Genomic DNA, 12093 nt, shown 5'->3' on the forward strand with positions numbered 1-12093 from the left:
GGCAATATCAGCTGTACAAAGCTGAACTTATGACACATATACAGAATGAGATCACAGTGTCCTTAAATGGAACAACTTTGCAGACCACCACCGCCACTCATTCTTAACCCCTTCAAGACAGAGCCCTTTGATGCACAAAAGTCCGGGTCAAATTATTGCAATGTTCCTCCCCGCCTTCTAAGAGCCATAGCGCTATTATTTTTCCACCTACGGGGCTGGTTGGGGTGTCATTTTTTTTGTGCCATGATCTCTAGTTTTTATTAATATCATATTTGTGTAACAGAAATTTTTTTTTCCCTGATATATAATTTATTAAAATCCTGGTGTTTTTTTTTTCCGTTTATGCCGCTCACCATGCGGGAACAATAATGTTATTTTTTAATAGATCGGACAATTCCGTACCCTACGATATGTAATATGTTTATTTATGTATTAATATTTTTATAATGGGAAAGGGGGTATTTTAAACTTTTATTGGGAGGGGGTTATAAGGATTTGTTAATACTTTTGGCAACTTTTTTTTTTTTTTTTTTTTTTTTTACTTTTTATCACTGTAAATCATGCAATCATTAGATTGCATATACTGATCTATGCTATGCCATAGCATAGCATAGATCAGTGTTATCAGCGATCTATGTATAGAGCCTGCCTGAGAGCAGCCTCTATGCATAGATGGCCGATCCAACAGGATGGAGGTAAGTGACTTACCCCCACCCATCAGTACATGCGATCGGGACCCTCGCAGCATGGCATGGCTGCGGGGGTCCCGATCACTCAGTGACAGATGCTTGGTCTGTCACGGAGTACCTTGAAATTACCTTAAAAGCTGCGATCACTATAGATTGCGGCGTTTAAAGGGTTAATGAGATGCAGCTGCGGGATCGCAGTTGCCTCTCATCACCTCCGGCCCCGAACATACTGATGTGTGTGGGACCGCTCTCACTGCAGCAGTCCCACACACATCAGAAGCCCCTGAAGAAGTCAGGAACGTATATATACATTCCTACTTCACGGAGTATGTGCAGTAGGAACGTATATATACAGATTACTGATGGGAAGGGGTTAATGGGATTATCAAGCAAAAAGACTTTTCTTTCAAATCAAACTACAAATTACATAGATTTGTAGTTTACTTCTCAAGTCTTTCAGTACTTATCAGCTGCTGCATGTCTGACACAGTGGTCTCTGCTGACATCTCTGGCCAAGACACAAATTGTCCAGAGCTGGAGAGGTTTCCTATGGGGATTTGCTGCTGCTTTGGACAGTTCCTGTCTCAGACAGCGGTGGCAGCAGAGAGCACTGTAATACACCACTTCCTGCAGGACCTACAACAGCTGATAAGTTTAAATTATTATTTAAAATATATATAAAATATATTTTCAATAGAAATTTTACAAATTACAAATTTATATAACTTTCTAAAACCAGTTGATTTGAAAGAAAAAGATTTTCACCGGATAACCCCTTTAAGGAATGAATGGACACTTTCAGTACTACAATTCTTGCTCTGACATTATTGCAGCTTAAAAACAGTTCTTGCAAGAGCCATAGCTATAGTAGACAAAAATTTCTTGAGTAAATGTAGTCAGGTCCTTTTATGCATTTAAGGAGGTCAAATATCTGTGCGTTTGCTTGGAAACACTTGATTATGGCATCTGGCCAGTGTATAAGGGCATTATTATAGTGATGTAACAATTCCAACTGACTGACATACACGCCATTGTGTATGTGGCCATTTGGCTTAAAATGAACATACATGCACCTCTTATGATCAGGATCAGTTATATGACATAAAAGTGTGATAAAAGGTGTCACTGTTGTAGCTACGTCTTTATCCAACATTCACAATTTGCTATCCGGACACTTCACAAACAGTTCTTTTCCCTTTATAGAGAAAAAAAGTTTATTTTGTTGTTGCGCTCTCAAAGCCTGCAATCACCAGACAATCCTCATTCAGAGAGAGAAACAACACTTATCAATTCGTTTTGTATAGATTATGGAAACGCAATACTCACCCATCAGTAGTGCATGCCCGCAACTACGGACACAACTATGGATGTGTATTCGGAACTGTCTGCATTTGCACTGACCTATTCATTTCATAAGGTGACTGTGCCACATCATCACAATCCATAACACTTATGGATGTGTGCATGGGGGTCTAAAACATGGTTTATCGTAAGGGGGTGATGTTAAAGTGACCCTGTAACCCTCTTTTAGCATTCTGACTTCTCTACCCAGGTGTAATGGGTAAATTTTGCAGTTTTCATACCTTATTTTGCATCATACGTCATGGTGCTTGTTCCAGTAAAAAGTGATCTTTTATCATCTGCGGATTGTGCTAAATTGGTGGGGATTCATGGCTACTGTGCCACTTAGCCCCGCCCACAGCATCACTGTAGGCCCAACAGCATCAACACATAGGCCCCACCCCTTGAGGTCCATTGGTATGAGCCGACTTATGGGGCCTAGACCTTTAGGCCAGCCAATTACAATGGTAAGCAAGGAGGTGGGGCCTATGTGCCAATGATGTAACAAAGGGGCGGGGCCTACGGTGACACTGTGGGTGGGGCTAAGTGCCGCAGTAGCCGTGAATCCCCGCTTACTTAGCACAATTTGCAGATGATAAAAGATCACTTTTTACTTAAAGGGGTACTCCAGCAGGGGGGGGGCACTTTTTTGCTGGGACCGGGGAGGAGGTGGCCGAGGGAAAAGACGTCCACTCACCTCCCCGATTCCAGCGGCGGGTACCGCATCGCTCCGGTGCCTGACGCGGGCCCGTAACGTGACGTCTCAGGTCCGCTCAGCCACTCAGTGAAGGAGGCGGGATCCGTTTCAAGTCCGCTCAGATCCCGAATCCTTCACTGAGTGGCTGAGTGGACCTGAGAGGTCAAGTCTCGGGCCCGTGTCAGACACCTGGAAGCGGCCGGGAACCTGGCACCTGAGCGCCGCGATGCGGGACCCACTGCTGAAACCGGGGAGGTGAGCGGACGTCTTTTCCCTCGGCCACCTCCTCCCCAGTCCAAGCAAAAAAGTGCCCCCCCGCTGGAGTACCCCTTTAAACAAGCAGCTTGACGGATGATGTAAAATAAGGTATGAAAACTGCTAAATTTACCCTTTACACCTGTGTAGAGAAGTCAGAATGCAAAAAGGGGGCGACAGTGTCAATTTAAGCCTTTATATAGCTTTGAACTTCCCACAATGGGAGGCGGGTATTCCAATTTTTTTTTGTTAAGTTTTGTAAATGTGTATGGTCACTAACAGAGAATGATTCATATGCATCACAACTTCATGACGCGTAGTATATGACATTGCAGATAAAACATTGTCGAAACCAAAACAAGAAGAAATGTGATTTATAGGGATTAAAGTACAGATTTTATTGAATGCAAACAATTAAAAAAAAAAAGAAGAGCATAAATGCTCACATAATGAATAAACCTGGACCTGTGCTTACTACAAGTATGAAAAACCGGAATTCTATATGAACATGGCCCCTATACAGTGAATACATACAATAATTAAAGATGCAATGCTGTCAAGTAAGAGAGAGAAAAAGAAGGAAGAGACTGATGCACGGCTAAAGAGTCCAAAATACAGCTCAAACACTAAAAATTAAATTTAAAAAATGGCAGGCACGGATTACATAATATGTATGGTAAAGTATGGAGAGGAAAAACAAACAATAGGCAAAACCTCTACAATGTAACCACTCAGGCATACATATCAATGAGAGCACTGCAAATATGGCACCAGAGAGTAATGAAGAGAGAAGAGTCCTGTTACCTTTCATAGGTTTCGCTGCTATGCAGCTTTTTCTGGGGTATATATGCCCATGCCCGGCCTTATTTACAGATCACCACCAACCAAAATTGAACATAACACTATAATCCTGCACATAGCAGGTATGTAAGAGTTTAAAGCAATAGCGGGAATGAGCGGTGTCTGACATCATTAGTGTGTACATAAAGAATACCATGCCTTAAAAATCACTGCAGTGCATGTGCTTTGGTATTAATTCTAAGGAGCTAAACACCAGAGATGTTATGGTGCGTGTGCAAGAGATTACCCTCAGTGCATGCGCTCAGGCCTACCATTAGGTCTATGGAGATGGCAGCAAAGAGCACTGTGTCAGACTAAAAAGAATACACCACTTCTTGCAGGACATACAGCAGCTGATAAATATAAGATTTTTAAAAAACAAATCTATATAACTTTCTGAAATCAGTTCATTTGAAAGACGGAGCTTTTCACTGGGTAACCCCTTTAACACTGAACAATGATGTAGAAGTGTTGTGGGTACACGGATAGTGTTTTTTTTTTTTTTTTTTTTTTTTTTTTATAAAAACAAGGTATTAAAAATGTAGCATTCTCTGATCCACTTGAACAGAGACGAGCTATGATACTTCAGCATTACACACTCTATATGAAGATGGCACCGTTTTTAGTTCAGATGTCTTTGTGTTTTTTTTCTCCATCAATCTACTGTATGCTGCATAGATAATTCAAACATATGGCTGCTGTCGCTTAGCAATTTATCTACAGAATAAAAAGCCCTAAACCAACAGCTTTATAATGTAATGTATATTACCCAGCTTACCAGAAGCAGATGTTGAATTTTACATAATAAAACATGTTCTTTAGTGCTAGATTAAGAGATATTTGAATAAATGGACTACCGCAAATAAACACTGAATATACCACTCTTTGTAGGAGCAGATAATAGTCCCCTTGGCAGATGAGTATCGATTTGTCTATATTAAGACCACACAGCCAAATAATACCATTCTCTTTGTATTATATGATGTGGCATATAGAAAAGAGAAATTATCACAGCTAAAGAGTACCAGAAATACAAGCCCAGCAAGCAGTAAAAACATTCCCATACCGTAAGCAAGTTGACAACTACCTAAAACGTACACGCTTAGCCCGTACCTGACATTTCAGGTACTGTAACTTATCAGGATAAGTAACTATTTTTGGTCATTATAGTACTTGCATGTAGCCACTGGATTTTAGGTTTCATCTGTAACTTACGCACCATCAGAAGCAGCAGCAGCATGGGTGACATAACAGAGCAGTACTGGACAGTGTACGCTGGGAGTCTGGGTGAAATTGTAAAAGTGTTGTTTTTTTTTTGCAGAAATCAATAGTACAGGCTATTTTAAGAAACGTTGTAATTCGGGTTATTTGGCAAATATGCCATTGTCTGCATTTAAAAAAAGACTTTCCCTAGCCCCCCTCCCTCCTCTCTCTCATTCACTGCTCATGATCAGGAATTCTCGACTCTTTTACATCAGTCGGGCCCTGTCTAACCTATGGAGAGGGGAGGAGGAAGATTAGTCGTCAGCTGAGCGCAGAGAACAAAGGATTAAACAAAGGGAGCTGTGTGAAAGCGTTCTTCAGAGGTCAGTGCTGACTACAGAGGAGATAACATGGTGATGTAGCTGTAAATTAACACTTTGTTGTCCTGTTTTGGTGCCTCATCTCCCTCCACCCCTCCCCTCTCCATAGAAAACCATGAAGACAGGGGGGAGAGCTTCAAACTGCTTTTTCATTATAAAAACAAATTTTTCGCCTAATAAACCCAGGTACAAAGTTTCTTAAAATCGCTTGTACTATTGATTTTTGCAAAAAAAGTTAAACAACATTGACACTTTAAGACTTACTGAAGTCACTGTGTATCCCTCTGTCTGTTGCTACTACTAAGCATCCAGCAGATTACAGGATGAGTTATTTATAGTTACTCCAACTCATTTTTCTGCTGCATGTTCTACAACCTGACCCTCCAGAGTGGAGTGTATTCCTGGTCTTGACTCAAAAATATACAAATACTTAATGTATAAAAAAAACTGCACTTAAAAATCTGCTGTGTGAACCTGGACTAATTTAGCCAATTAGCACATACTTATATATAACTGAACCCCCCACCCTATAGCAAGGCCCAATAAAATAAGAAATTCTGTGAATTACACTCAGTAAGTTACTTTAATTTGCTGAAACATTTAGAAATCCTATGTTTCTATTTAAGCGTTATTACCAGAATGTCAGGCTAAGTGACATGAATACATATACATTCATTTAGGTAAAGGGAGGATTCTAAAGGTTGATTCTTATTACATTCATACAAGCATTGTTTTATATGTCCCTTTAATATATGAGGTTTTACTTTTTTTTTTTTAGATGCTCAGATTATTGAGGACCAAATGCCATAGACCAGGGGTGTCAAACTCAAATAAACATTGGGCCAACCATGAGATTTATTAAAGTGTGTGCGCTACATTTCTGGCACTGTTAGTGCGGCTTGCACTATTATAAATAAAATGACAAGTCTATAGCATGACAAGTCCGCTATTAACTCCGTTCACATCAGCTCTTAAAGGGGTTATCAAGTGTTAGAAAAACATGGCCACTTTCTTCCAGAGACAGCATGACTCTTGTCTCCAGTTTAGGTGTGGTTTGCTATTAAGCTCTATTTACTTTAATAGAACTGAGTTGCAAAAGCTGGATAGAAGAGTGGTGCTGTTTCTGGAAGAAAGTGGCCGTGTTTTTCTTACACTGGATAACTTCCTTTAACTCACCCCACTACCCTACATCTTCTAATATCGCACTCTGCCCCCCATATCTGCTTTTAACCCCCTCTGCTCCCCTACATCAACTCTTAACCCCTCTGCCCCTTCAACATCTGCTATTTACGACCCCCTTAGTCTCTGACGTCTCACCAAGCACAGTCTGTAGGTGCTGCTCCAAGCCTCTTCTCTGGAGGGAAGCATCCCCGTCACTGCTCCACTTATCCTATGGGTACATACCGCACTGACGTGGATGCTTCCTGCCTTACAGGACCTATAAGGACAGCTGGGATGCAATATATATTATATATATGAACTGGAGAGAATGGAACGGCTGCACATCCCATCTATGGCTGATACTAATGCCGCTAGGCCTATATTAAAAATCAACACCAGAGTGTCTGTATATGAATTGATCAAGCCATATTGCCCCGTGTACCACCGCGCAGGTCCTCTGGTCCACACGGGTCCCTACGCTAACTCCACACCGCCTTGATAAAGCGCTTGATAGCGTGAAACGTGCGTAGGAAGGGAGTGAGCGCCTCTCAGATGTTCCTGTTTTGTACTATCTGATATTATAACATGAAGATTGAAGATTTTAAGGTGATGTGTCGTTCCACAACTACTTCTGTATGCATTTTTATCATGGAAAAGCAGTTTGAAGCTCTCCCCCCTGCCTTCATGATTTTCTATGGAGAGGGAAGGGGTGGAAGGCGATGAGGCACCAAAACAGGAAAACAAAGAGTTCATTTACATCTACATCACAGGGCTATCTCCTCTTAAGTCAACACTGACCTCTCTGACCTCTGAATAGAGCCTTTCACACAGCTCCCACTGTGTAATCCTCTGTTCTCTGCTGCCGACTAATCTCCCTCCTCCCCTCTCCATAGAACAGACAGGGGCACGTCTGATGCAACAAGACATGATTTCCTGATAATGAGCAGTGGATGAGAGAGAGAGGAGGAGGGGGGGGACCTGGGGAAAGTCTTTTTGAATGCAGATAATGGCATATTTGCCTAATAAACCCAAATACAAAGTTTCTTAAAAATCGCCTGGGCTTTTGATTTCTGCAAAAATAAATAAATAAATAAATAAATAAATAAATAAATAAATATGACAGTGCCACTTTAAGTGTTCAACACAAATAGACTGTCGCAGGAATTCCAGTGTCACTGGCCCGGTCTGAAGCACTGGACTTGGGCCAGCCTGCCCCCAGTGTGACGAAACCCCTCCCCCTCTGTGACGTGGCTCCATTTATTGTAATGGTGCTGCATCACACAGGGGAGGGAGTTTTGTCACACTGAGGGTGGGCATACCCGCCTCCAGTGCTTCAGGCCAGGAAGGTGCTCAGGAGTAGACCAGCGCTGTGCCACAGTTCCAAAAAAAAAAAAAAAAAAAAAAGGAACGCGGCACCGGCGCTGATCTTTTCCTGTAAAAACGATATACCGGATGGTACATTCGCTTTAAAGAAGATTATTTGGTAGATTTATCGACATCCCTAGAAGTAGTAAAACTGTATAGAATCATTCCTGGCTATCTCTGAACTTTACACAAAAGTAAAAAATATACATCTACATTCTGAAGAAAGCAGGTAAGGGTCTAAATGAAGCAGGGTCAATGGCCTCCCTCTCTGTATATGGAAATAACATGGCTTCACTTTCTTCCAAGTTGCCCATAGGGTGAAATCTCTAAGAAAGGGCTTGATAATGTCTTCTTTATTCTCATCAATCAAATACTAGTTCTGCAGACAAAGGATTTTTTTTTCCCTTTTTTTTTGTTTTACAGCATATCTATTCCCCATTCCATTCTTCAAAGTACAATGCTACATAAAACAATGTGTAAAATCAAAGTAATAAATGCTAATAAAACCCGACTGCGGGATCACCGTGTAGAAAATGTGCATCGAGATTCCCCATGTTTAGAAGTTGGATTGTACGTTTAACAAAAAGAGAAAAAGCTGCAATTTTTGTTCTCGTGCAATGGAAAATGCAGTTGGCGCACAATGAATACAAATCAATTAATTCCTACAAGAAAGAGAGGCAATAATGAATAACATTACAATGCGCTTCTTGAAGGAAGACTATTCCTGGGATGAAAAGAATTATCCAAGGCAAATGTTGAATTTTTTTTTTTTTTTTTTTAGACGCAGCACATACTAAGTTACTGCCAATGTGATGGAAAAAAACAAATACCGGGGCACAGGGAAAAGGCTAGTCAGACACAATCTATCACGTGAACGCCTGCATAAGCATCACGTTAAATCAATGTCCCCAGCCATTTCACGTCTCAGAAAAGATATCTAAACCTTAACGCGGCTCGATCAATTCTTCCCCAGAGATCAGACTGTGTTTACCAAACCCGAGACAACACTGCTCAATACAGTGCAAAAATTCTCAGCACACTCAATGCAATTTCTGTACTTCCCACTAGGAATCTACATTTATCACCTAGAAGTCATTTTCCTGGTCCATAAAATGACATTAAACAGACAAGAAACTCCGCATGGAGTTTTGCTTTTTAGTGTTTGAGCTGCATTTTATAACCTTTACTTCAAATGTGCCCCCCCAGTCTTTCATGCGTAAGAAAAGGTAACACTGCAGGGTGATGTACAGTGCAAACTGCAATTCCACATACAGACACTGGGTGCTATCTGATCAGTGCACAAATTCATGCAGATAAAGGGGTGTTTCCTTAGGCTAGGTTCACACTGCGTTTTCAGCATCCGTTTAACGCATCCGTTTTTTGCAAAAAACGCATGAAAAACGGATTGCAAAAAACGGATTCATTTGTGTGCATCCGTTTTTCCATTGACTTCCATTATAAAAAAAAACGGATCCGTTTTTTTGGGCGGACCAAAACGGACCAAAAAACGTTGCTGACCCTATTTTTCTGGACGTTAAAAAAAACGGATCCGTTAAACGGATGCTGAAAACGCAGTGTGAACCTAGCCTTACTAAAAAGCAGCTTAAAGGGGTTATCCAGTGAATTTTTTTCCTTTCAAATAAACTGTTTTCAGGAAGTTATATAGATTTGTCAATTACTTCTATTTAAAAATCTCAAGTCCTCCCATACTTATCAGCTACTGTATGTCATGCAGGAAATGTTTTCAGTCTGACACAGTACTCTCTGTGTCAGACAGGAACTGTCTCTGGACAATTCCTGTCTAGGACAGAGATGGCAGCAGAGAGCACTGAAAATAAAACAACTAGAGATGAGGGAACCTGGAGCATGCTCGAGTCGATCCGAACCCGAACTTTCGGCATTTGATTAGCGGTGGCTGCTGAAGTTGGATAAAGCCCTAAGGCTCAGCAGCCCCAACTAATCAAATGCCGATCGTTCAGGTTCGGATGGACTCGAACCCGAACCCGGTTCGCTTATCTCTAAAAACAACACTTTCTGCAGGACATGCAGCAGCTGATAAGTATAAGCAGACTTGAAATTTTTTAAATAAAAGTAAATTCCAAATCTGTAAAACTTTCTAAAACAAATTGATTTGAAAGAAAAAGAAAGATTTTCGCTGGATAACCCCTTTAGGGCTATGTTTCCATATAGTATTTTCGCTCAGTATTTTTTTTTTTTTTAACCAAAACCAGGAGTGGATTGAAAACTCAGAAAGGCTATGCTCACACACTGTTGTAATTTAGTGGATGGCCGCCATTTAATGGCAAATAATGGCCATTGTTTTAAAATAATGGTAATTATTTGCCATTAAATGGCGGCCATCCACTAAATTTCAACAGTGTGTGAGCATAGCCTTTCTGTGTTTCCAATCCACTCCTGGTTTTGGTTAAAAATACTGAGCAAATACTGAGCAAAAATACTATGTGGACATATGGGAAAGGTGCATTTATAACTAAGCAAGGGGCGGCATCACTACAATAGCCATCTTGTTTACAAGGCACAAGAGAGACGGAATTGGCTCTAAGGACTATTACATTACAAAGGGGCTCAGGTATGCTGGAAATATTTATGTCTAACAGAGGCGAGACAAACATAACATGTCATCAGACTAAACATGGATTAAAATATCCTTGAAAATCACACTCCAATGAGTAATTACCGGGTGATGAACGGAAATCACATTCCTGTATGCAGTGATGAAATATACAAATTAAAATAATTGCAAAGCTCTATTTACTGTATATATACATAGTAAGATTCTACTGGAACACACCTGGTTCCTCCCAGCAAATAAGTGTAGGGAGAGAAATCATATCTTACTAACATCCTTGGCTTTGTTCACTGCCGTTTAAAATGTATTAGGCTATGTTCATACAATGTATATTTTCGTAAAACCATGGCCGTTGTACAGCGGCCGTGATTATTACGAGAATATACGTTACCTTGTCTTCTATGGGATCCTGGCCGGAGCGTATACACATGGTACTGTATATGCTCTTGCCGGGATCCCTAGCGGCGCCGCAAACAACTGACATGTCAGTTTTCTGCGACAGCTATTCATTGAATAGCGGCCACAGAAAACCCTGTCAGTGCACACTATAGAGCAAGCGGCTCCAGGCGCTATCTCCATAGTGAGCTGTGGGGAGTTCTGATGCGGGTGCACATGGATGCGCCCATATCAGAACTCTGCGGCCATAAAGATCATCTTCAGAGACCGGCCGGGTCACGGAACGGCCGGTTTCTTACTGTGTGTGAACATAGCCTTATACTGTATTCCCCCAAAGCATCCATTACAAGTATATGAACTGCAGCTTTACTTTGTTGCTTGCTTTGTTAAAGTAAATTTAGTCCTGCACTCCTATTAATATCCATTGTCCTCGTACTGTGCCTTCATACCTCCTACTAAAAGAGACATTAGCAGCATATCCTTTACTGAATGACTAAACAACTTCTGTAGAGTTATTAGGCAAAACTGTTGCCATGAGGGGATGCCCCCAAACTGTACTAATCTAAGTGAAGCAAAACAATGAGAGCTCACCTCATTTCGATGCACTTCTCGGAAGTATCCCCTTAAAAGTGTGGAGGCCCTATTACACAAAACGATAATCGGCCGTTGCGGCCAATAATTGTCCCATGTAATAGAAGGCAACAATCAGGCGACATGAACGATGTTGGCTGATCGTTGCTGTTGTTTGTCTTTCAACATGTTGACAGACTAATGACCATGGAATAGGAGTGGCGGCAGCAGACCACTGCTATCTGCTATGGGCTGCCCAAACAATCTAGAGGCTTTAGTCCCGATCATTATACAATGTCCAATAGCTGCACAGTGGTTTTGGTGCTGTGGCAAAACTATGCAGCTATGGGACATTGTATGATGATCGGGACTGAAGGGGGCTGAAAAAGTTTCACCACCAGGGAGCAGAAAGCTTTAGCCGTCCTCTGCTGCCCAGACAATCCCTTTAAAATTTCCCAGAGGAACATTGCCTAGAGTACCACATTGCCACCCTGCCTTCTACCTATAGTACATGCTGCTATCTTCTCTTTCCCAGATAAATTATGCCCACACAGCAAGCCATCTACACATTGTAACAGGAAATGGCATTAATTTAACAAGGCAGGT

At 41.3% G+C, this 12093-nt stretch overlaps 1 protein-coding gene across 2 annotated transcripts in view; it reads right to left on the reverse strand.

Moving 5' to 3' along the window:
• RNGTT (RNA guanylyltransferase and 5'-phosphatase) overlaps nt 1-12093 on the reverse strand; it is a 267991-nt gene that overhangs the window by 56929 nt on the left and 198969 nt on the right. The gene's annotated exons all lie outside the window — the stretch shown is intronic.

The sequence above is a fragment of the Dendropsophus ebraccatus genome, chromosome 6, assembly GCF_027789765.1.
Source record: "Dendropsophus ebraccatus isolate aDenEbr1 chromosome 6, aDenEbr1.pat, whole genome shotgun sequence".
Classification (NCBI taxonomy): Eukaryota; Metazoa; Chordata; class Amphibia; order Anura; family Hylidae; genus Dendropsophus; species Dendropsophus ebraccatus.